The sequence below is a fragment of the Megalops cyprinoides genome, chromosome 21 (genome assembly GCF_013368585.1).
Source record: "Megalops cyprinoides isolate fMegCyp1 chromosome 21, fMegCyp1.pri, whole genome shotgun sequence".
Taxonomy (NCBI): domain Eukaryota; kingdom Metazoa; phylum Chordata; class Actinopteri; order Elopiformes; family Megalopidae; genus Megalops; species Megalops cyprinoides.
This window is the reverse complement of record NC_050603.1, coordinates 15,140,792-15,165,586: the sequence shown is the minus strand read 5'-3', so window position 1 is coordinate 15,165,586 and position 24,795 is coordinate 15,140,792. Positions and strand designations below refer to the sequence as shown.

The 24,795-nt window shown below is 39.6% G+C and overlaps 1 long non-coding RNA gene across 1 annotated transcript in view; it reads right to left on the bottom strand.

Annotated features, from left to right (window-relative positions):
* The window catches only part of LOC118768911, a 48,081-nt gene extending 24,752 nt beyond the window's left edge, over window positions 1-23,329 (bottom strand). Inside the window, exons 1-2 of the long non-coding RNA XR_005004464.1 lie at window positions 23,099-23,329; window positions 21,518-21,633 (exon numbers count right to left, since the gene is read on the bottom strand). This is a non-coding gene — a long non-coding RNA (uncharacterized LOC118768911). The remainder of the gene's footprint in view (window positions 1-21,517; window positions 21,634-23,098) is intronic.
* Window positions 23,330-24,795: the final 1,466 nt, after the last annotated feature.

Below are 24,795 nucleotides of genomic sequence, written 5' to 3'. Positions count from 1 at the left end.
GGAGAATTGCACATGGTTCAATTCCAATGAATAATTACTTCTGAAAAGAACCCCTAGCCATTGAATCAAGTTGAAAATAAAGCCTGGTATATGCTATATCCCATTCTTTTGGTCTGAATTAAGACTTAATGCAATTTGGCAGGCAGATTGTTTAGAGATCACCCAAGTTCGTTCAACCTCCCTTGTTTATAAGCGATATACGTGTGTGGTTTACATCAAATGTTCCAAAAAGTCTGGTACATCTTAAGGAACAGAGCCTTCTCCCTTCAACGTGTCAGTAGAGTTCATTGCACTTATGCAAGACATCCACCCACTAAAGAAAGAATAAATATAGCTTAACTTTGGATATTGACATTTAGAAAGAACACATTTTTAAGCAATCTATTTGAGCAAAGTTAGTATCCAAGTATGGTAGGGGCTCAGGCACATTTTGAAAATCAGAAAATATTAGACAGCTAGGGAGAAAGCATTCTCTCCTTGAAAAGCACTGCCTGACCTCATCTGAACTTCGGCTCTTGAATGCCGTAGTTGCACAAGTGGTATTCATTAGAGTTTAAACAGACTGACTGTAAATACACTCAATTACAGCCCCTCGAAGTTGTAATTAGGACAAAAAATTTGCATTGGTTCTCATGACACCTCATAAGCAAACATGGGAGGGGTTTGTCCAAGATTATATAGCACCCCCAGGGCCAGTGACCAACGCCTTTTTATAGTCTCTCTTTAATTGCTGTCATTACATCCAATTTCTTACAGCAAGTTTTATTTCTCATCTACTTGCAGCCCACAGGCAAGAGCGGAGGCATTTTCCAATGCATCATTCCCAGCGTGAGAATATGCTGACTCTCTCTGATTCTCTCTGGTTCAGGGAGCCATTCAGAGGTCTCATTCTGTAGTCATACAGTGCATGCATAAATAAGTGGGAAGGTGGACTGTCTAGAGGATGTGGACTTGAGCACCTACTCATCAATTACTCACAAAGTCAGAGGCTGTGGGACAGACACCTTCTTGTGTCATCTCCACAAAGATCCATTACAGATGAGTAGCCTAAATGCCTGCCACAGTACATGGTGACTACTGACCTGCATCGGAGACCATCTGGAATGGTCTACACCATCAGATTAAATTGGACATCCACATCCCTAGCAAGTAAGAAAATATGTCATGCAAATAATTTCACGTCAGTAACACTCCCCAGGTTTTGCACCACCTGTAGGAGCACAGGTAGTTTTCAAGATGCTAATTTTAAAAGTGCACTGAAAATGTAAGGAGGGAGGGAATACCTCAAAAGCATCCATACACAATAATGGGATAACCCTGGTATTAAGACATAAGGCATGCTAACAAAATTTTCATGTTGGTGGTTGGTTACTGATATCAATAAGGCTGTATATAAACAATAAAGTACTAAAACATAGTACTGAACACATCAGTTCTGTCTCAGCGCAAAACATAAATCCTTGCACTCTTACAAGAAAATATGCAAAACTCTGCTACCATTGCCATATGCTTCACTGCTTTAAGAAACTGAATCAGTTTATGCTGGAACATTCTGATGGTGGACGGGTTTTTTTTTCACTTTTCCATAAGGATGGCATTTACAAAACTTTGATTCATGTTTAAAGTTCCACTGCTGGCCAGTCCATCTGAGATGTTTCTACTAGCTTCTTGTTCTGTAGCATCAATTAACATTATTGGGCACAGGGGCCCTGTGCGGTCATCAGGCCTGAAAAAAGAGTACTGTGCAACCGCCTCCTCACAGATGTGCAGTATTTCTGATACACAGGTCATTGCAACCTGCTGTTTCTGGTTCAGTGCAAAAAGCCATAACAAATATGGAGAGTGATAACGTCTTTGGAGTGGTGTTGTATCATGTAGTCTCTTAAGATTATAACCTATGACTGACAGACTCGCATCTTGTTGTAGCATCTTATTGTGTTATAAACTGCTAGCTGCTGGCACCCCCAAACTTTGAGTGACAGTCCACCCTGCAATGTACTAGTAACAGGTAGGTTTTATTGCCTGGAACACAACATAGTCTTTCTTTATTTCGCCAGGATTGACATTCACGCATTAAACTATGATAAGTATGATAAGTAACTATGATAAACCTTTGATAAGTATCTCCGCTGAGCAAATGGACAAATGAATCGGAATGATTGAATATTTTTTTTATTCCAGAATCCATATTATCTCTGAAAGGGTTATATAGACAGCTGTGTAAATGGATAATGTGTAGAATAAAAGCTGCGAAGGTCACCCTGGATAAGTGCATCTGTTAGGCAAACAGATATTGTAGAAGAAGGGGATACCGCCTCTTGCACAGCACAATGGTGACTTAAGACAGTAGAGACAACAGAACAATGAATGAACCAGTGAATGAATTTCACCGTGAACTTCACCTGCCAGCCTACTTTAACATGAGATGGAAAAACAGGCATATGATTTGGACATTTGATAATGTCATGTCAGAACCATGATCAGTGGTATCTGCTGGAGATTCATGGGTTTCTGGTTTTTGTTTCCATCACAGGTCTTAATAAATTATGGCCATGTTTTGAATAGGTATCTGAACCACCCACAGACCCACTAATAGTCCAGCTAAAAGTCATCAGCCCTGTTTAACTTATGTACTTGTGTGGCCTTAAGAAATGTTGTCCAGTTGGAATGCTTCTTGGCATTCAAGAGTGATGGCAAATTTTACAGATTATTTTATACACATTTTCAGACATGTTTTGGTCCTTTCTTCACAATATTTTATGTATCAGATGCATTATTACATATACAATTTAATCTAGACAATTCAGGGAATAAACTGAAATTAAATTAATAAATTGAAGATTGCCCATCATTTTCTATGAAAATTTTAATGTGTTCCCTGAACTGACTAAATTTAAATGGAATTGGCCCTGAGTAAAAATTGTGGGACACTGATTAGACTGACTTACACATTTCACACCAGCATCTTTTCTCATACACCTGTAGCATCACCACAGGCTCTGTTTGAAAACACAAGATTGACTTGACCATTCTGGGTTAATGAACATTGACTGCAGTGAGAAAAACCTTGAAGAGGGACCAGCAATTTCCTGTTGTTCCACAGCTGATGCACATCATCATGTAAGTCCTTGTTTTTGGTTTGATTGTTATTTATGTGGGCAGAAAACAGAGGGGTTGAATGAAAGGAAATGAGTCTGGAAGGACATCATGTATTCATAAGGAAGGCCTTCACAGCTTCACTTCCCCTTACGCACACGCACGCATATGCATGCGCACGCACACACTTCCTTGCATAAAACTATTTGTTGTAGCAGGCTGAGCCAGTTACAAGCTATTTATAAAAACACAAACTTTTCTTGTTGTGCCATCACATTATACACATGGCTCAGGTGCAACATTATGTGTCAGTAATACAGATTTTGTCAAACTAGTAACATTTCATGTGTAGCGTTTAGTGTTTTTTGTTCAAATGACCTGCTGCCTTATATCTCCCGCTTTTATGGAACACAGAATGAACCACCGGAAATGTCCCTACTGTGAGGCTTTTTAATGTTTCAGCAAACAAAGAGGGAGAGGCAGGTGATAATACCGGTCAAACTAAAAATGCGACTTCAAATCGCCCACACTTGTTGCGCCGCTCCCATAGTGTGAAAAACAATCAATAATGACATAGTGAGGCTAGATGACTGGCTGCCTTTGAAAGGTTAAATCTATTAAAATATGAGTCATCGCATTACCCCACATTTTTTTTAATGGGTGGTGGGTTTAATCCACAATCTCTGCTGTTGCCGGGAGGCCAAATTACTCCTGATTGTGGAAATCCATTTTGGTCTGGCACAACTGGCTGGACTATTTGTTTTTCTTTTTCTTTTTTTTTTTTTGCTCAGGCAAAATTGAATTCAATCAGAAGCAACAGAAATGGAGGATTTCCTTCCCATCTGTGGAAATTTGTCGACTCGGTCACGACGGACATTCAGGACAAAGAAGAAAGTGGCCAAGGGGCCTAATTAAGGTCGCCGTGTCCATGCAGCTCCTAGCACCTCATCTCAAGAGCTGATTTGCTTCCCCATACCCCCCCCCCCCCCCACTTCCCACAAAGGATAACCTCAGATGCCAGCATCCTGCAAAACTGAAATGGGGCAACTGGATTGGTTCATCTGACAAGAGATGACAGTGGCTGTGTAGTGAGATGTCTGTAATCGGCTGTAAACGGCTGTGCTAATGCTTTCTGTGCCGTAGGTGATGTCCTAACCAATGGAAGCCAGAAAGCTTGGAAGAGAAGCCAGAGATGCTAAAAACACTATTTTTGCTTGTCAAACGGTGGGAATTTGACAGGCACACTAAAACCTGATGCACCAAAAGTTTGTCGGGCATGATGCTCTCACATTTATCCTTGCCAGAAACAAGGTTTCCTATTTTTTGTAACTTCCAAGTTGGGTTTTCAGTCTTTTGTTCGTAAAGGTGCACTTCATGGCATAAACAGCCTGTGAATCTGGTAATCATTTAGTGATAACTGTGCAAGGTAGAACAGAAGTGTGAAGCAAGGTGATATCCACTGAATGTCCTTAAAGTCGCTGTGGATAAGAACATCTGCAAAATGAATGAATGCAAACGTAAATGCAAGGTCCCTTGTGACAGAGATAGTATGTTACTGTCATCGAGGCCTTCCACACTAACAGGTGATTTTCAATGAGTTAAAGATGGTTGCATTATATGATAGTTAATGGTGTCTTCTAGTCTGCCCCTGCTGTCCTTATGTGACAATATCTTTTCTGTGTGATTGACCAGATGGTATGTTTTCTGATTTGTTGCTTGATTATTTCTTATTTCTACCCTGCCAGGGTAGGAATATGTCAGAACCCCTGCAAATCAAACCACAGTCCCACTGCAAAATTATCATGTACCATGCAATTCTGGAGTGGAAACACTATACAGCAATCACAGCTACAATAAATGAATTGTTTGGGAGATGTTTAAGACTCTAAGCACTCTACGATCCAGTGGATGTCAAACCTCCTTACGTAGGTATGGAATGCAAAATATTTGGCAATGTCAGCTGAAATTCAGTTTCTGTACATTAGGCTGTCGGGGAATTGCAAAATTGGCCTTTTTGCATATTTCCTTTGGGTCAGCTGGCAAACATTCAGCCGGTGGGACATACTCATGGAAACACAGGAAGACACAGTGGTGTTTACACATCTGATCTTTTCATATAAACCGTACATTCCAGCTGAGCATCTGGAATTAAATTAAAACAGAAAAAAAAAATGTTTTGCTTTGTGTGTTGGGATATGCACAAAAAACCCAAATGCAAGGGATTAAAGTTTCAGAAAACAATCTGCAGATGCTTATTTATAAAAGCAGCTATCTGCCACTCACATAAAAACCAGCTCAAGTAATGAAGAACTAATTAAAACTGACAACATGGCTTTGGCTTCCACATCTGGCAGCGCTCTATTTTAGGTCTGCTCTTAAAATGAGGTGATGCTCACGGGTGACTAATGTTTATGGTTTAGGGTTTTATTGCCAGTGACTAAGTTTTATGGTTTTCCACAGTGGTCAACTCTTCCCATGTGTGTCTCAAACTGACGTTTTAGCCACAGAGTGACAGCAGGTGCTCATTACAGCCAGAGTTACAAAGTGAGAGCCACCTTAAACTTTTTGACTCTGACCCAGTACTGGTGTCAGCAAGGCCTTGTGTTCACCCAGTGTACCCAACTTGAAAGGGGGGCATGTTTTTGAGTGTTCGTCATCTTTCTGGCTCCAGACTGGATGTAATTGGCATGCCCCTTTTGACATCCTGTTGTGGTTAGGTTACAAGAACACAGACCAAGTGAATTAAAACTTTTTTCAACTGAAACCCATCACTTGTAATCACTATGGAGCTGTGTGCAGGAAGGTGCTGATCTCCAGCTTGTCAGGGTCATGTTGACCGAAGCTGGTTTAAGGCAGATTCCGATGACAATTATCCATTAACATTCAAACTCAAAGACAAGGCCAATGCAACAGCAGACCCTCAGAAGAGAAATCTCCTGTGATAAGAAATATCTCATCCTTTCTGAAATCTTAATTCAGGTGGAGAATAATGTGGCTCAAAAATCGTTATCGGAAGCAGTCAGCTGAAAATTCAACCCTGTAAAAAAGTTATTAGCTAAAGTTAGAGTGCAAAATCCTGGGAAAAGGCTCTGGCCACAGCTTTAAAATCCAAAGCAGATACAAAAAAAAAGCTGCATTACATGTTTCTGCATGGATTGTAACCCAACTCCCGATAGCTTTGAATGGTATGTCTTATGCTTGCATGTTATTATCTGAGCAGAGACACCCTGCACAAAACCCTTTGTGCTCTGTTCTCACAGTATCGTGTGAATGCTGTTTTACTGAATTTGACCAGAAAGACTGGAAAATCCTAAAGCTTTCACAGTGCTACGTTTAAACAAATCTCAAATGCAGCTGTCTGCCAACAGAACAACATGCATCCCCTTTGGCCCACAGCAGCAAGAAAAGGCTCAACTATTTGATTAAAATGCCTTGGTAAACAGAGCCTAACCATTCCTAGAAAGCTTGAATGTTGAACTTTTTTGATTGACCTTGGGATTGCTGGATTTACCTTACACCAGGGTAAAAGATGTGTGTATTTGCGTCCAACAAAAGCAGCCTTGCACTCTTACTTTTAAAGCCTTGCTTTTGATTGGCCACCCAGAGAGTCTGCAGTGGGAACTTTCTGTGTTTGCAGCCAACCCATGGATTATGGGCTGGCATGGTAGGCTATTTACATTTTTATTATTATTATTATTTGGTTTTATTGTTTTTCCCCTAATGAAAACACACAAAATCACTAAGTGACCCTGTCTGACTGCTGCTCCTGTTTATGAAGTGATGATTATTTCAAGAAAGGTGACACTTGAGATAGTGTGTTGGCCAGGTTTAGTGAAAGGCAACTTCTCTCACATCAGCCAAAAATGACATTCCTCTCTTTCCCCACATCAGAAAAATCCCTCTCATCTCTCCGAAGGCTGACAATCAGGTTTTAGAACTAAAGGGCACCTTAAGGGCTAGCCTTAATATAATATCATTGTTTTGCCTTATAGTTATCATTATCTAACTGGAGCTTGAAATAAATTTTTGAAAATTCACCCCAGGGAAACTAGTTAGTTGGATTTATCAGGTGCACAAAAAGTCTGTGGACCTTTAGTCTTATCTGTAAATAACAGTTTTTTTTTTTCTGGACCCACATTAAGTGCTTTGTTATTTATTTGTTTTTGGAAATTCAAACACACTATAAAATCACATTCCCCTGCAAGCAATATTGTAGGTATTCCTTAATCAAAAGTGCAGTCCTTCAGTAATTACAACAGAATGATTTGTGCAAGAAGCACCCATTTCTAGATGTCTGTAACCAATTCATTATTAGCCATTGAAAAGCATAACATTCCATACAATGTCAAGGAAACCTTGAAAGCCATTTATTATATTCCTTTGCCATTTTTATAGAAGAATTTAGGTTTGCGAAACACAGTGTTGCTGCCAAAATGTCCTTGTAACACTTTAGAACTGCCTAGGAAATTCTCACCTGAGAGCCAAAGTATAATTCAGACTTCTACAACAGGCTATACTAGTTCCAAAAACCAGGATTTACTGGTGTGGCAACCTTACAGGCAGTTTCCATGTGATTCTGAATTCATCACATGACTTTGTGCATGTTCACCTGCCGTGCCCTCCCACTGCATTCGGGCACAGGCTGATACTATGGAACCCACTTCCATCACCAATCCAAGCAGGTAAATTTGGTCAAAATGTGTTTAACATTATGGTTGACACTTCAGAACTTGGTGATGATCATTGAATATGACAGGATGAAAGATATTGTGCAGCAATCAAAGCTCACCACCTGCAGAAAGTTCTAACCATGCAATATTGAACCTAAAGTTCCATCGCTGGAACTCCTCAGTTCTATAACTTAAACAGTACATGACACTCCATGTCCAGACCAGGAAAGAGTGCAGAGTATATATCTTCTTGCCAGTGATCAAGTCTTAGATAGCATTTGGGGAAAAAATGACTAAAAATGACTAAAACACACAAGCTTCCATTTTGTTTGCCATTTCCCAGAATTCAGTACCGTGAAGGATGCAACGGTCAATAGCAACTGCTTCTCGCGGACAAAAGAATCTGCAGGACTCGCGAACCGCCTGCTTCTTTAACTGGAGATGCTGCCAAGAACAACAGCCGTACAAGCCAGCGCGGTCCTCTCAGGGCTTGGACTCTGGCCCAAACAGCTCATTTTGCATGTGGGGTGAGCAGGATATGAGCTGGGACCTCTGGAGGTGGACCTGCTGAACCGGCCCATACTTGTTTACTGGGCTGAGTGCTAAATCGTGTGAGTCTGGATGTGACTGGCACAAGGTGGAAAGAGCACTTTACAAAAAGTGGGTCTACATTTTTAGAGGTTGGCAGCAAAGAGGGGGCTACAGTAAAGCTGCATAAAGCCCCCTCCCAGAGCTCTCCCAAGCTTACTAGACAGTCCTCCTATGCATACAATTTTCTCTCCTCTACATCCTAGCCAGTCATCCTGCCCCATTCCATCCTCCTTTATCCATTTATTTCTGTCCTAGTTGCCAAAACGACTGAAATATTTCTGTCCTAGTTGTAGTTCACAGTGAACTAAACTTCTGCTAGCAAGATATATCATCACCATCACTAGATACACCCCTTGACTGTACGCGAGTGCATGATAAAATGACAATAAAGGAAATCTGAATCTGATTATTTTCATACAGTTGAGTGGAGTGGGAAGGCATTATACTTGGAGATAAAAAAGAATCTGGGTAGTTGTGTGGTAGTGGTTTGAGAATGGATTTACAATTATTATAACTAAATGCAACTAAAAATTACATGTTTGCATGATGGTTACAGCATTGATATTGTACCCTTGAGTGAGGTACATAACCTGGATTGCATCAATAAATATCAAGCCTTACTAATGCTGTGATCATCAGGTGGAAAAGGATGCAACATAAATATGCGGACAATAATCTTTTTACATTATTTCTGTTGAGGTGAAAACATTAAAAAGACTGCTTGAATGGTGTTGTCCATACGTTTGCTGATCAGAGAGTGTTAACTTGGTCTGTCACTATTACTCATATTAACTTGGATGGATTCACTTCTGTTGTCTTGTGCTGGAAGTCGCCCTGGATAAGAGCGTCTGCTAAATGCATGTAGGGCCTAATGTAACGTAATTACTAGGAGATAATTATGTTGCAGATTGTCAAAGAACATAAAGGCCAAAGGCTGTGGTGGTGCCCCAGACTTGCATCAGAAAAGAGAAATGAAATCATACAGCCATGGAGCAAAGGAGGATTTGTGATGGGCAGCTAAGCCATTGCATCACCTTTCTTTGAGGCCATATCCCATAAAATGCATCTATAAGCAGTTCCAAACTCCACAGATTTCATGCATGACCGCGCACTTCCATTCCAGTTGAGGAGCTCTGGAAAAGGGAGCTGAGGGGGAGCACCATGCATTGATGTAGCTCATCAGTGTGCAGCGTATCACTTGCAGCAGCTGCGCAACTGTAGGCCAGCAGCCGTCTGGCGTGGAGGCGATGGCAGCATCAGCATGGGAGAGCAGAAACCGCTAAAGGGGGTCGGGGGCTGTGCTGTCAGTTGCAGAGTTGGCTGCTGTTTCCCCTGACCTGCTGGTGAACCTCTGAACCGACTCTGGGATTAGCATCCTGGGCCAATACCGCCTGCTGAACTCTTCCTGCCACCTTGAAGTGCTCATGTCTGCTGTGATATGGCACCACAGTGACCTGGACCATGGAGGATAAGTCAGTGGAGGCTTATTTATATACACATGTTGGAAAAAGCAACCACTAATTGCAGGAATCTAAAGGCACGTATAGCAAGGCTTTGCTGCATAGGGACACAGATCATCTTATTGCGCTTTATTGTAGTGGATATTCAGATGAGAAGACTGTCAGGAGTGGTATGGTACTGTGGGAAGCAGTACAGTTTCATTTAGAATCATTAAAATAACATCTCTAGTTCAGGTTCCTGCCACTTTGTGCAAAGCTGTAGTTTTTCAATTTGCAGAAAATGGCAACAAGAAGACAAAATAAAAATGCAGATTGGAACAAATTAAAGACGATTCATGCATGAACACACCCTTAGGGAGACGAAATGGTAATACCATGAGAAAAATGCATTGACTGAAGAAACAACACAATAGTCTGAATTACCCAACAACAAAATAGTCTGAGGCTAACATGCAGCAAGAAGAGGTAAGTACACTGTTTTCTGAAAGCATTGACTCATTTAATCACCTTTAATTAGCAAAATCGCTGTCTGTTCAAAAACTAACCAGCAAAATATGGGTAAGCTGAGGCAATAACATGAAATATTAAGTATTGGAACCTTGCTCTTGTGAGAAACAGGCGATAACATCAAAACTTTCCCAGGGCGAGATTTAGTCAGCGGTGAAAAGAGCACCCTCATTTTCCTTAGATTCAATCTGACAGGAATGTTACCACCAATATCAGACTAAGGCTTGTGTAATAGTCATAAATAACACAAAATATAGACTTGAAAGAGGAATGTCTACCCACCTCTATGATTAGATTGGATAAATAGGTCAATGAAAACATGCTTGGAGTTCCAAACCCTACTGGATCCCTGGGATTAAGATGGGAGAAAACCATCTTTAAAAATCCCTGTAGTACCAGTCACTTGACAATGTTTGTGAAAGCATGCCATCATTTCACAACTGTGAGATCCATTTCTCCTCATAGATGAAGTGTGGGAAATACAATTTATTGTTTAAAGTATGATAAAGTGAAAAAAATATATTTTGAAGTAGAGGATATCAGTGAATTTAATGAGATAAAAAATATAATTAATGCAAGTCTGAACTCAACTTGAACTAATTAGACCCTACAGATCTAATTGTAAAATAATGTCAAAAGAAAGAGAAAAAAATTTAGGCAATCAACCAATTTATTCACCTCCACAGAACTGCATGTGTACTACTATTATTAGCAACCACTGATAACCCAATGCAGGTATTGGGTGTTTCTGATGGATCTGAGGTGAAGTGCTCCAGTTCATTAATTCCAAAGCAGATGTATCTTACTGAAAGGTTAATATTAATGTTATGCTAATGAGGCAGTGACTTTTGACACAAGCAAAATGATTCCAAACATGACAGTTTCTGCCACAACTAAAATGTTCTTAGGAATCAAGGATTGGTAATATTTCAAAGCAGTTTGATTTCCTTGTTTCGTATTCTGTAATTGGTGGAATGATGCATGCATGTCAAATATGCATTGACCCTGGGCAAAATGTCTAATGTCACTTGGATTCTTATAATACATAATCTGTCCCTCCCCAACACAGGGTATCCCGTAACTCCAGTCTCAGGGGGAAATGTAATCCATTTTTGTTGTAAAATAGTACTTAATGACTAATACTGATACTTCTTTAGGAAAAAGTTGGCATTGCTCTTTTGCAGGATTCTGGCCTGACACACAGCTGGACAGTTAACTTGCTGTCTGTGATGTTTACACTCAAATCCCACCAGATGTTTTGGCAAACATGCATTTAAATTATGAATATTGTATTGTTAAACTGAAGGGTGTGAACTACAATTTTCTGTTGTCAATTTAATGAATATAACAATACTCAGCAGACCTGGCTTATGGTACACACTATACATTTAAAGTGTAGAAACAATTACATAAACTTAAATATACTTAAACTTAAATATACACAAATTTAAAAGGAAAACGATCAGTTTTGATTCAAAAGGAAATCTGCAGATATTTGGTTTTTAAACACCTGAAACATGATCACCTATTATCATAATGAAGGTTTTCCAGAAAACAGGGTCTCTACAGAGTTCTGATATCTGCTGGGCTTGGACATGTGGAACAGTTTAAACATAGGTTCTGAAAGGGCATTCGCAAGCTGTCAGAGCACATTCATCCTCATACTGATCCCTGCAGTACCTTCCAATGGCTTCTGCAGCTGTTAACTGCATTCCCGGTGCCTAAATATTTTCCTTCCTCCCCTCCATTCCTTTAAATTACAATTCCTTAGAATCATCTAAAATGCACTCTCACTGCGGATGGTTATATGCGGTACCTTTGCCATTTTACAACCATTACCTTACTACAACCTGCCAATTCTCGCTATAAATGCACTAAAATACCTTATAAAAGCTATCAAGTGACAAGTGAAATGAACTGACCACTTGCTTGGTGGGACCTGACACCATTCCATCAACAGGACTGAAGAGTCCAGATTCACCACATGCTGGTGACCTGCCCTGTTCAGTCAGACAGCTCAGAGTCAGGCTGTCTGCCTCGGGCAGGATAATTCAGCCCCTGCCTAATCCTCATCAACTGCCATTTCCCCTGCCAGACAGAAGGACGTGTGCATAACTGAAAAGAACCCAGTCTGTGCCTGGGCCTAACTACTGGCCTTTTAACAGCAAAAGTCAAATTCAGGCCACAGTGTTATGGCCACAAAGGGAACAGATTCATGCCAACTCATAAAACCTATAATTACCCTTATCATTTGTGTGCAGCATGCAAATTCATGTAACAAGATGCCCACACCAAAAGGGGACTTTTGCATTTTTTATTATCTTTTAATAGAAGCATTCAATTGTGTTCAGTGGTATTTTCCATACTGACCTCACTTTCTTCCTGCTATGTGATTGTTCATTGTTCACAATAATGTCCATCACATTGTTTAATGACTTGAATGGCACTATTGTAGAAATCTATCAGTATTTATGGACCAAACCAAAGACTGCCCCCAAATACCTTACCCTATACAATTCTGATGTAGATAAACAGAGCCACAATCAACACTATCATAAACAAATGGTTTCCAGTATGTAATTTAATTTGCAAGCTGTGTAACGCAACCATCAGTCTCTGTGATGCAGTTTTATTTCACTGACCTTTTCTGTAGCCATTATCAATACATGAGGGAAATATCGAAAGGTCAATGAGCCTAAATCTGACAATTCCCAGAGAATGCAAACAGGAACCAGAGTGAATCTTGGGATTAGAGATGGACAGGAATACCTTATTTTCTTTTATAACATTGAAAAGATGTGGAAGTGACATGATCAAATCAGACCTGGTGGTGATAGACCAATGTAAACATTTAGTGGTATGTCAGATGTATATTAATATAGAAAGGTATCTACTATTTCAGCATTCGAGATCCCTCTAGATGTTAAAGTTGGGTATGCCTATAGCTTTTCTTGAACTAACTTCATTCTGAAAGTGACATCACAAAAGACTTTTAAACATCCCTTGTTCAACGTGATAGCAGTTCAATCTGTGGCTCACTTTGTCATAAAAAAAGCACATATCGCTTTAAATCAGCATGTGAAAGTGTCTGCGTGTGTGTGTGCGCGCATGTGTGTGTGTGTGTCTGTGTGTGTGTGTGCGTGTGTGTGATGCCAATTTTAAATCACTTAGAGATAACGAGCTGGAATTGGGTCAGAGTCACAGGAGTGTTCCAGCTTGTTCTGCGAAGCAACATCTGCATCTGATTTCCACTGGACTGTGAGGAATGCCCCTTTTCTATGTCACCGAAACCGTCCAAACCTTGAGAGGGTCAGACTCACCCTGCCGTCCTCCAGGGTGGCGTTTCTCAATGATACTGTAGATTTACTGCACGGAAGGTGGCATTCCAATAGAGCCAACTTCAGACAAGATGAGCATAAGGAATCAAGAGAAAAAATAAAGTGTTCAGACAGACAGCCTCCTGTGTATTTTGACATAGTAATGTGCTATGAAGCAGACCTTAGACTCCAGGTGCTACAGTGAACTCTCCTGGAGTTCACTGGTGATCTTTATAGTGCCTGCTCAAAACTCATGAGATATGCCTGTTTTATGCTTTTGCCAAAAAAAAAAACTCAGACATTGACCTTTGTTTACCCTCTGCCCTGAGGAGATCCATATAAACTTGATCCAACTCCAATACTTTTTTGTTGTGGTTCTGATCAGGCAGACTGTACACAGTAAGCTTTAGGCAAAGACAGCAGTCACTAATGCACACACACATGCATGCATGCACACATACAAACACACAGGGTTCTTTGTGTGGATGAGACAGTGCGTGTGAACTTGCCAGCATGTTCAAAAAAAATCCATGAGTGAACATAACACGTCAATCTAGTTTTTAACAACTTCCCCCTCCCACAGCAACCACCAGATCCTTGGAGAGGTCACGAGGTGCACAGCTGAGACAAGTAACTACATGCAAATCCACTCTACCTCTGAGAATGTGTAGGAAATAACATTCAGCCTTGTTTTAATGGGTACAGTTGACATATTATCATGACAAGCACTTCACCCAAAATGCTGACTTTGTAACAGCCTGTTCTGCTTTGCCATTGGATTATCACTACGTGTATGGTGGTCACGCACGGACATGCACACACGGGGATGTAGGTAATGATGACATCGATCAACATTAACTTCAAAATCCTTCAGTGTCCTGCCATGTCATATGAAATATTTTCTGACAATTACATTCATCTGTCTGGGATTTCTCATTAGTAGTCCCTGTATTTCCTCACAACAAATCCTCAAGCGGTCTTTGTCAGTACTTGTTTTAAATGGAGAAGGCAGCCTGGGAGCCATGGTTTGCCAGCCATCAGAATTTTAAAATATTCCTTCCACTCAATTTACAGGCCTTCATTGTTCTGAAAATATTCTATAGACATTGTCGAAATTATTTGTTTTGGGATAAATTCATATATGCCAACTAACCTTTTGGTTTTATGTAATATGTACACTGTACATATTACATTACACTGTATATGTTATATCAATTTGAATTGTAAAACTAAATTCTACACATTCAGTATTGTTATGCCCCCCCCCCCCCCCCCCAAAAAAAAAAAACAGTAAACAGGCATGCAGAAAAAAATTACATTGCTTTGTAAATTTAAATTTAATTATTAGGCCTCGAAAACACGAGTGTTAACACTTCAGAGACTGACTCTTCACGTACAAATAGGAGTTCTTTTGTTCTCCACTGGGGGCAGACTTGAGTCACATTAGTAACCCCTGGGCAGAAAAAAGGAGTGCTGAACAAGCAGGTTTTACTGTGTATAATTTCACATAGGCAAGGCACAGAAGCATTGAAAATAGTAAGTACTGCATCTGTAAAGGGCAACACTGCAGAACAGAGGCTCTATTGCTGAACAGCAGACCTGAGAGCTGTGGGCTTGAAGCAGAGAAACCGCTATATCCTTGAGCAAAAAATGTTACCTCAAGCTCTCCAGTTAAAATACTTAAGTTAATATTTACTAATACTTAATATTACTGCATTGATAATATTGTTAAAGGTGTCTGATAATGTAGCCAGACTGTTGGTTGAAAAAGACATTCACATAGACACCAGATTTTGTTTCTGTGTTGACCCCCTAACTGAAGTATTTCAAACACTGTGAGTGACCTGCACTGATGCTTGTGCAAAGATTTGTCTCATTACTGGCTAGGGAGGGAGGTACAGAAGCAAAATGAATGTAAATGACTGCCAGGACTTTCACCTATTGCCATATCCCAAACATGTTAAGCGTCTTTCTCCTGTACAGTCAAATTACTTAATTTACAAGAATCTAATTAAAGGAAAAAAACTAGGCCTACGGGATATCAGTTGGAATACCCCAAAGACATAAAAAAGCTGAAGCTGCTTGCGCTTCCTTCAGGGACACGAGGATGAGAGAATCTTTCCCTCACGATGACCTTTATTACACCCGTCCGTCATCATCACCCCTCTGTGATACATAATTTATTGTTTTTAATTGTTCTACTGTCTGTGACAGCCCCTCAGAGGCAGCTTTATATTGTGATATTATTTCCTGCTATAAAGAGCCACAGAGACGGCGCTAATACATTAACTCCTCCATAGGGCCTGTGCATTAATTCTTTCGGAGAGCATGCACAGCGCACGCAAGACGTTTACTGGACTGACTCCTTCCTGAACGCATTGCACAGCTGGGGGATGGGGCTAGGAACTCCTTGATGGAGGTGCAGAAAACAGGGTGTAGGTGGGGAAGGGGTGGGTGTTGTAGGGAGCTGTAGTTAGTCACGGTGCTCCAACCCACAGTTTTACCACGGCCTCACACTGGCATGTGATGAGTGCACAGAGACTTCAAAAGGGCCCTCTGTGGGAAATTTGGGTTTTACTGGGGGAGAATCTCCTTGATTGCGGTCACACCACAGTGCGCTCCCCGCTTGGAAGAGCTCTCAGTTCTCGCTCCCTCCCCAACCCCCTCCCGCCTCGACCACAAACCTCCTGCATCGAGATCTCTGATCAGGGCTGGTCTCATATCAAGCAGCTTCAACCCTCCCCACACAACCTCACATGCTACCTCATGTTTTACAGTTGACCTAATTTCTGACCTGTAGGTGTTTCTCAAGAAATTTCTCAAGAAATCAGCCCAGTCCAGTTCCCCCCTAAAACTACCCTCCTATACTGTAATATATGTACTATAATATTTGCTGCAATATATTACCTCCTTACTATAATAGTGGTGTGAATATATATTTTCAATGAACTGACCAAAATAACAAATCAGAGATTCATTTGAGCTCACTGTCTTATAAAGTACAAAGTTATATCAAACATGTGACTTGGTATCATATCATTAAATTAATTCAGACATTTCATGACAATTATGTAGCCTCAACAGAGCTGACCCTGTCAGTTGGAATACTAGACATTCCACACATGCTGGACATTCCAAACAGTGGTATTACAAGGGCAGCGCAAGGGAAGCAGACACCAGGGACACATTCAAGTTATTAAAATCTACATGAAGACATCAACATAACTAGTTTTCTCCGGTGGCGGAAGAGACGAGGCCTTGTGAACTGTTATTCAAATCCATAAATTGTTATGGCCTTCATTTGTTGGCTTGAGTATGATGCAGTTTTCAAAATGAGTTATTTGTTTCTTTGGGCACACTACGGCATTACGGCCTTCCGCTATAGCTCAGCTTTCATTCGGATCAATTTAACCACAGATAATTTTGAAAAAAAACAAAAGAAACAAGAGATCACTGGTGTGAGAAATTTCCAGGTTCAGAAAGCCTGTTGGTTTCTATCAGCTTTCAAGTTCCACTAAAAATGTCTGGGAGGGATGAGAGTAATAATAAGAATTATCAGTCAACATATTGATTTCAATTAATTTATGTTTCATCTGACTGCAAAAATTTAACCTGTGATGAAACAGTGCTATCAAGCTATTATTATTATTATTATTATTATTAGTAGTAGTAGTAGTAGTAGTAGTAGTGTGTAGTATACCAAACACATTTTATAGGATGACTTACAAAGCTCACATTTTATAAATTATGTGTTTATATAGCTGGACATATTTCCCTAATGAAGCAGAGCCCCACTGGGAATCAAACTGGCAACCTCTAAGTTATAAGCCCAGTTCCTTCCCCATTACCACATACTTCCAATACACCATTTGAATCATAATAGGATGGTGTAGACATGTTCCCTCCATCTCTAAAATTCAGTACCAGCACACAACCTATACATGAGGATAAACCTGGTGTGAAGTTACATTGCACTAGAATTACTTTACATTACTAAATCATGCTGCCAGGTAAGGAGAATGTAAGCCACTGGGCAGGCTGGGTAAGCATCAAGACTGTGATGTAGTCTTCAGTGCTTTGCACCAGGTGTTATTACTTAGAGGAAGTGATGATAAGACCTGTCCCTTTCTACCACTGCCAAGTTATATGGAACAAGCTCACTGCAGTATCACACAAGGAATTACTTACACAGTTTAGTTCATTTGGGGTGAACAGCAAAAAAAGCAGACCTGTGTAGGCAAGAAGTCCTGACAGCTAGACACCGCAGATAAAGCACCAAATGTGAGAAGTTTAAGGCTAGGTTTAACAGATATCCCTTAAGGACATGAGCTATCAGCGAGTGATCACTCCGCATGGCATGATACCATCCAATTATCATCCTCGGGTCAGTGTAAGCAAAGGGTGATGTAAACAGCTGTAAAAAGAGACCAATCTGGGGAAAAAAACTTTAAAATTTAGAAGATCTTTTATCTCTATCCAAAAAACAGATTTACTCTCTGTGCATATGTATTGTTTCTGTTCATTGTTCCTTCTCTAAAAAATAATTTATTATTATTATTATTATTATTATTATTAAGTGCACATATTGTACAGTTTTAGTAATAACCCAGACACTGTACATGTGAACATGGATTTATCTGTTCATCCTTATGAAACGAGGAAGTATATTTATATTTAAATATATTTAATTACATTTTATTATATTTTTTAAACTTCTCAGCATTTTGACAATCTCAATGGCATCCTTCTACTGAAAGTCACATGTAGCCACACAATAATGCTAACAGAAATAGCATTTTAATGTCATTTGCCATGTCATGGCATACACTTATTACTTCTATTTATATATGTGTTATTGTCTACTTATCTACTTTCATATAGTATTTTTGCAGTGGATTTTCTGAATGTATGTGTATGCATGCTTGCTGTCTAAAGAAGGCTGTACATGACATTATAATACCTTTTGCTTATCAGTCACTGTTATCCAGAGTGACTTGCATGTTAGCCATGTATACAGCTGGATATTTACTGAGGCAATTTGTGTGTCTTGTTCAAGCGCACAAAAGCTGTACTCCGTCTGGGAATCAAACCATCAACATTTGGCAAGATCCACTCTGTTTACAACTATGTAACACCTTTGATGTTCTTCTATAGCATTCAGACTCCTAAATTTTGAATAACTGTTTCATTATGTCCTGATGCATTTAAAAGTTGTTTTTTTTGGTGTAGGAAGCATTCAAGAAAATAGTTCACATTTTATTCCAAAAACCATTCAACCATTTAACAAACAGTCTGTATCAGCCTGTTTGGGGATGTCAGATAAATCTTCATGTGCCATATGTTTAATCTACAATGGAGTAAAACTTATTTTAGCCTGTATGCACTGTCAGTAGGACGTTTGTTCTCCAATCACACAGAACAGGACAGTTCAGAATTGCGATGTGGCAGTAAAGACCGATAAAACCAGCCAGCCAGTCAGTCGGGTCATAATCACCAAACAGCCAGACAATAGCAGATTTACATCGATAAACCTTGGCATTCGCGTGGATTACTAGCATTTTAGAGCCTGAGCAAGGCATCTTTATGATCTTGACAGATTTCCTAACAAACACGCCACTAAACCCATTAGCAGCCCCGTGAGGACATTGGGACAAATTAAATTTGGAGAGGGAAAAAAAAACGAGAGAGACGGGGAAATGATGAAATGCTTAAATTAACATATCTGCTGGACAGCAGTCAAATGGAAATAAGAAAATGGATTTCTTCTCAAGATAGCCTGACTAAATATAAAATCCCAGAGAAAGGTATAAAAAATAGAAAAAATTATAGCTTCTTAAAAGCACTCCTGGTGCAAAGTCATAAAGATATAATTTATTCCTGCTTCTCTATGTGGGTAAGTCTTAGCACACAGGCTTACAATTTACTTATCTCAGTGCTGCAGACACAGGGATGTCCAACTAAGCTTGGTATCCCTCCTCCTCCCCGAGTCTGGCCAAAAGCAGTCATCTGGAAGGTAGGCTGTCACAGCAATTGGCAATGCTGGTCTGATTTGTAATGTATTCCAACAACAATTCTGATCTGAGATGCAATGAAAATAACAAGGCATCCTAATAATGCCAATGAGAGCAAAAGCTATAAAATTGCATATTGCAAAACACATGGCATGAAAACATCCATCTCCATTGGACATTCTGAAGAAAGATGAGGATAATGTGCACACATGAGGCCAAAATCAAATCAAGGGCCTTAGGCAGTGTTAAGGATAAATCGGCAGGCTTCAAGATTTTTTTTTTCCAAATGCCACATTTAAAAGCAATCAGTTGCAGAATTGTCCACTGCACATCCTTCTTTGTATTGATTACCAAAACAATGTGTTATTTGCTTTCTTAGCTTTTGCTATAACAGTCAAAATATAGTATAAGTAGAACATGATGACTGAGTGCATGAAATGCAAAAATAAATACTAAATCTGCATACAGAAAAGTACATTCACATATTAACAAGCTTCATTTCTCATTTCAAATCACTATTGAACCTCAAATTGTGTTTAAAAGTCGAATTTCCTGTTTCTATACTGTAATTTTTACAATCAGTGCAGAAAAAAAATGTTCAATTTGTTAAATGCAATATGCAATCTGTGCAGTTCAAGTACAATATCTGGATGTTCATGAAATGAGCGACACCAAGGTGGCTGCCTAATAAGAATGCTACATTTTAAGAAATTCTTTTCATTATAATGCTAGGGTAACACTATGGCACAGTGTTCTGGCAACAGGCTTGTAAAAACACAAGGCCCGCAAAAATTACGAATGGCGCACTTCTTATCTATTCGTGACAAAATGACTGAATTACCGTCGTTTCATACAGACGAATATTTATTAAGGTTTTTTTTTAATGAAATCTACATAAGCCGCCTCGGCGCCCGCTAAACAAATAATGTAATTATGCTTGAATGTCATGTATAACGCTAATGTTATTCACAAAGCCACATTTATTGTCAAGCATGAGGAGAATAGTCTCCAATTGACAGACAATGCATTCGGAGATAACGATGATGTAATGGGTGAGACGAACACGTCCTGTGGCTGGCGTTCATCTGTGCCCACGAGGGGTTAAACGAAGTCCTGTGCATAATCAGAGGAGCGCAGAAGTTCTCGCAGTGACCACGAAAATCCAGGTACACGAGTGTGCCACTTTTAAACCAAAATAATAAGCGGTGCAGAGAAGTATATAGTTATTGTGGGGGAATAGGGTTTTCGCAGCTCGTCTTAAATGCAGTGGCTTCTGTCCGTGTAAGGGATTTTGGAGCAACCGGGAGGGGTAGTGTATGTTCAGCTCGCGATTTTATTGGCGTTCAATGACATCATCGCAGAGATGCAGTGTAATGTGACTGAGCAGGTCCTATCAGTCCCAGTGCGTCATCGCGACCGTTTTGTACTTCAGTCTATCTGACACCCTTAGTTTGGACGACTACATTGCAAAACCTCAATAAGATGCCCATTAATGTGTAATTCATTCTGGCGGGTATGGACTGATGCGTGCATGAAAGAAAGGTCAAACGCTTGCCTCTTTCCGAGGCATCTCCCTCCTCAACTGAAAATCACAGACGCTGTCCAGCTACAAGCTTGCTGAAGAGCACTGTCTCACGCATTAAACTGCCATCGCGGTGTGCATAACCAGACATTCATTCCAAAATGTTGAGGAAGGGGTTTATATGATAGTTTTCATGGTAATCTCCCATAAATAAAAAAGAGATTTTGACTCTCTTTATTCCCATTTGCAGCAATGATCTTCACGATCTTCACATTTTTCTGCACAGTTGTGCGCCTCTGGCTCTTTTGTGTATGTTTGGTATTGAATATTTAAAATAACATACCTTCACTGGCCTTTTGGGCGGGCTTGTCCACATTTTGTTGTTGGCGTCTTGTCATAAAAACCACTGTATGGCTGTAAATCCAAAATTTTGCTGATAGCATCCCATTCCAAATGTCACTGAAAATATACCAACATGTTGTTCTCCAACGATATGACGCACTCAGTAAATCCCCAGCAGAAAGTTCCAACGGTAGGCTGCTTTCAAAGTTGACCAACAGGTGAAATTGACTAGAAGGGTCGCCTTTCTCAAACTTTTCTTTCTTTCTTAACAAAAAACAAAGTAATAATGCTTGGGCTCATCCTGATTTTTAGCAAGAAGGACAACAACCATTCATACGTCCGTACTTTCAAAACTACCCAACTCCATATTTGATTTAGCCGAATAATCAAAACGGTTACAATCGGTCATTATTAAACGTCGAATAGATGCTTCTGTTGGGCAAAACGAGGGAGACGAAAAACCGACGCACGTTCCACAAGTCAAAGCGCCCTTTATGAACTCTGTATACAAAAGCACATCTATGCAAATGTTTTCTGTAATTCATCGGCTATCTCAATTCAATTGTGCATATGGAAACAAAACATTTAATGAGCGTAACATTTTAACTAGTACATGCGTTTGGAAGGTTGGCTCATAGTATGAAATCCATATTCATGAACCTCTTTGTTTAATTTTACAGGCTTTTGAATCAGTATAAAATGAAAATGCTTACAACATACTGTCTGATCAAGTGGCTTTTGCGCTTCTACAGCACAATTACTATTCTATCTGCATAGGCAATATCTTTCAGAACAAAACAAAACTTTTTTTTCTTTTTTTTTTCAACAAAATGCTAGTACACTGGGGCTGCACGACTGTTGGACAAATGTTTAAAAAAAGCAGGACCAGAACATCTTGTTTCTGAGAAAAGAATGATTATGCTACACTTAAGCAAATAAACAATGTGCTGTTTTCAGAATAAAATATTTATTATGGGAAGGTTAATCTAAATCCACTTTGAACAGCTTTGATTTCCATAACTGTTTCACTAATTTGCGGGAACTGTATGCGAAATCACAGATTCACTTAAAAGCATTTATTCGTATTTCAGTTTTCAAGGGCAATTAACGTGCCTTCAATAGTTAAATAAGAGGTAACACGAACTTTTGATTCTACCTGTTGCTCCTCTACTTTACTCTTCTAAGTAGACCGATCATATTGCTTGGCTTTAAATTAATATCTGTTATGCCTTTCTCATTTCAGCATAAACATTTCAGTTGTTCAATGTTTTCGTGTTTTAATGCAACCATTACGCATGAATACCATCCACTGGAAAACAAAATGTAGGTGTTACATATATGCCTGGATGGCATAGCTCTGTATCATGCAAGTTAAATATAGTGCAACTGCTTTATTTTTGTTTTCTAACCTTTTTACAGAACGGTTCAGCAGAAAACGTATCTTTCTATTGCCCAGGCGGTCCTCACGTAGTCGCTGCGCGTATTATTATTATTTTTTTTCTAATTTTACTTCCCAAACAATTAACTTTTGACACTGTAACCGCTGACATGGCAAAAAGTCATACAAAATACAGCTACATACCAAGTGAATGCAAGTTTCCGAAGTCTGTCCAGTTGCCTTCAGTGTTAAGGAACAAGATAACTGGGGGTGTCTATGCATGATATCCCAAAGCACTCCTCGGAACAAAGGAACGCTCCTCTCCGCTTTGTGCTCAACTTTGTCAGCTGACGCACAAACTCCGAATAACTTCTTCAAAAACAAATCCACAACCAGGTATTCTTAAAATGAGGAAAAAAGAGAACCACGCTGCATTTTCCCAAAAAAACAATCTCTGTGCATTTTCAAAAGCTGAAGCCATCTCTGAAAAAAGTTTATACCGGCATATTTTGGTTATGTTAGGTCTCTTTGTCTGCACGTGTGAAGGGGGTTCATGGCCGCGCCTTGTTCATTTCGGTTTCAGTCCCGCCCTCGAAATACAACTGAACAACAAAGGGAGTGACTAGCAGGACATATATTGTATAGATATATAAACATGAACATCTTACATCACGTACGAGTATGTACGACATCAAGTACGGCAGCAACAATAAGAGCAAAAAGAACATTTTATTCAGAAATCCTTTGCCCTACCCAGGAGACAAAACTTAATATACTTTTATATAAATAATCTGGCTAGACGAAATCCGCGTCTCGAATGTGGTTCAAGTTTGAGTAGTTGAAATTCAAACAGTCTTCTCTTCTCCTGGATTACTACGCCAGGACATCAACACGTAATGTTCAATAATAAATAAACGCGCATCAAGTTCAGAGCGCAAGCCCTATTGATTTCAAAACACCAAAGGGCTGAATTCAGCCCGTTTTTGGGTTACAACCTTTTTGATCATTGCTGCAGAAATGAGAGTGCCATCCATTTTGTTAAACATCTTACGAAGGTTGTAGCAGCGATGAGACCACAAGTGCGCACCTGGCCCCAGACGCAAATGCAACACATTTTAACCAACAGAAAGTGTTACACACCAACACATACCCTAAAGTAAAACATCTAGAAAATGGGATAGTGATGTGATGCCTCGCAATGGAATTCACAATTGATACGTATAACAAGACCTCTGACATGGATGTTGAAGTATGTGGTTCAAATTAACAATTTACAGTTCAACTGAATGTATGTATTAAGCAAGCATTACTGTTTTAATTTCTTACTGAACGTTGTAGATGACGTAATTAATGAAATTAATTCAGGAATATTGTCTACCAAAACAAACAAACAGAAAAAAATGCAGCAATTGCTTAAGCCATTGCTTCAAGTTAAGGACTCTATATAGGAATTCTTATTGTTGTTGGATTGAAAAAGAAGGTCACAGTCTCTATGGTATGTGGTCCTCTTAAATCTGTATTTAGGACAGATCTATTGATCTGAATGGAATGATTTCACAGGACATTCCAGCATGACACCCCCCACTAAGCAATCTTCAGCAGAGACAGTTTTGGTCTTATCTGCCAACATGTGGAAAAACACTAAAGATCTTGTTACAATGTTTTAGTCTCAATTATTTTTTTCAGGGTTTTGTCATACATCAGTCTGGTATGTGTGTGTTCTGACAGTACATTATTGTTGTGGAAAACTGAAATTGTCCTTTCACTCCTAGTAATCAGTGTACATCTTCTATAAATAAGCACCAAATAAGAAGCATGCATCTAGCTGACACTGCTCTACACTAATTCTGTATTTTCACAGTAAGATAGATGGGGCCAGTAGCTACTTCATGCTGGTCAAA